We start from the raw sequence: 2,642 nt of genomic DNA on the forward strand, positions 1-2,642 counted from the left end.
GTAATGTATTTTTTAAATTGTTCTGACATAATATATTCAACAGATGTTCATGAATTGACCAGTTTCATAAGGCAAAGAGACAGTGGGATTGTTAGAAAGTAGGTCTGGACATTTGAAAAGATTGCGTCCATTTGTTTTTACGTATTTATCTTATTTTGTGTGGACCAGTGTTTTGTATGTATGTAAGTGCACCACATGCATCCAGTGCTCACAAAAGTCAGAAGAGGTGTAGGATTCCCCTGGAACTGGAGTTACAGTTGTTAGCTGCCGTGTGGGTCCTGGGAATCGAACCCAGGTCAGTGTTCTTAACCACTGAGCCGTCTCTCCAGCTCCAAAGACAGTTTTTGTTAGACTACTGAAACTGTATTGTATAAATATTTTTTTGACATAAATTTTTTCTATCTGTTCTATTCCTTTAGAGGACCTTGGCTGATATAGTCAGTAAGCTAACAATACAAATAACTATATCAGTTCTACATAGGACAGACACAGACAGGCCTGTCCTAGCCAGCTGGTCATCTCATCTGTCTCTTTCCATCCTTTCAACCCTCACATCAATTTCCTTTTTTGCTTATTTGGTTTTGTGGGTTTTGTTTTATTTTGTTTTGTTTGAGACAGGGTCTCACTATGGATCCCTGGCAGATCTGGAACTTGCTCTGTAGATCAGGCTGGCCTTGAACTCACAGAGATCCACCTGTCTTTGTCTCCCCAGTGCTGGGATTAAAGATGTGCACCACCATACCAGGCGTCATGCCTGTTTCTTTATGTCCAAATTCCTTTAAAGCCTAGTTTCAACGCCATCTTTTTTCAAGATGGAGACAAATTATAGACAGAAGTATGAGCCATGGTAGGCATACAGAAAAGTTCTATGCACATATCTCTCTCTGTGTCAAACTCCAGAGAACATCACCTCCCTGGATTGTATTTCCAGTGCCAGTGGCACTCAACATAAACCAGGAAAGAAGTCATCAGCAACCCTTGAAGAAGTGAGCAAAGGGGCCCCTTCCTAGTCCTGACATACTCCACTCAATGAGCTGTGACTTCACGGTGACATGCCCCATCCACACCCTTCAGAGGACCCTGTTCTGTTTGTGCCCCTTTCCAGGCATATGTCCCACACACAAAGTAAATAAATACTTGCAACCTTCTGATGTCATGAATTTGGGACATCCTGATCCCCATGGTAACCAAGGCCTTGCTGGAAGGACTGCCATAGCATCCTAATCCTCAGTCTGTGTTCTTTTGCATTGCTAATTCTGTTAGGATGGAAGTAATAAATGTTCCCCTGGACTTCAAGCTGCTGAAAGTTCTGTATTTTTAAACTCACCATTCCAATGCACATTTGCCATAAATACAAAGCTCTGTTTTACCAACAGATCATCAGAGGTTGTTATGGAGAGCCACAGTTCAGGCCAACACTCAGTTCCAGTGGTAAGGAGACCGAAATTCAGTCTATTCAACTAGGCTCTACATGCATACAGAACTTGTTACTTTTGCTATTAACTTGGTTTTCTTCTTGGGAGTCATACATAAGCAAGGCCACCAGCCCACCGTGAGAGTGGTGAACATGCATGTTTGTTTGTTTGTGGAGTCTAGGAGCTGTGGGGTTTTAATTACCCTGAGCTTGTAGAGATCAATTAGAAAAACAAACACATTAGTAAAAAACCAAGAGCTCATTTGCTGCCTTAGGAACGTAGCTTGAAGGCAGCTTGAAGGAAGACTTAGAGGAGGTCAGAGAGGTCACACCCTTCCCTGTGTGGAGGGGAAGCCAGGTCTTGATGAGGTAGAACAGCTGGAGAGCAGTTGATTCTGGGTCTGCTGTCATCTAACTGGGCTTTAATCCCGGGTCCATAGCACACTAAGAGACCTTGGCAGCACCAGCCTGAGCAACTTGGTTCCTGTTCGAGTCGGTCCTCCCTCACATAGACCTGGGTTCACCTTTATGGACAATAGCCAATATTTTATAACTCTTGTCCCAATAGTCCAATGGCCAAAATCGCTTCCCAAGTCCAATCTGCAGTAGTTCCACAGGCTAAGAGCTTTGTGAAGTTTCCAGTAATCACCATCCAATACCACTGAGTGCTGGTTCTGAAGTTCCCACAACATGAGCGTAGCTTTGTTCTACATGCACAGTTAAGGGACCATGGAGGATGTGCCAAGATGTTTTACTTTGAAGAGCACAGAATTTCTTATGATATTCACTAATTAGTTGGTCCTTCCCCTCTCCTAACTCCCTCAAGTTAGCAAAACACAACATTTCATGTAGCTTGATCTAAAATAATCATCTGTGACTCAGAAAAAGATGATTCCAGATCATGACATGCAAACAGTTCATCACTGTTTAAAACTGGCCTCTTTGGGGCTGGAGAGGAGGCTGAATGGGTAAAACTCTTCGTATCCAAACCTGACAACCCCTTAGTACCCACATGTCTCTCTCTAATCTCAGCAATTTCAGTGCTCCTATGGGGAGATGGGAAGCAGGAAGAGAATCCTGGCATGCTCACAGGCCAGCCAACCATGAACAAGGCTGGCCAGCCGTGAACAAGAGATCCTGGTGGAAGGAGAAAGGACCGACAGCTGAGCTTGTCCTCTGACCTCCACAAGTGTGCCATGGTGCACACACACACACACACACACACACA

Source organism: Nannospalax galili, unplaced genomic scaffold (genome assembly GCF_000622305.1).
Source record: "Nannospalax galili isolate Female #2095 unplaced genomic scaffold, S.galili_v1.0 scaffold178, whole genome shotgun sequence".
Classification (NCBI taxonomy): Eukaryota; Metazoa; Chordata; class Mammalia; order Rodentia; family Spalacidae; genus Nannospalax; species Nannospalax galili.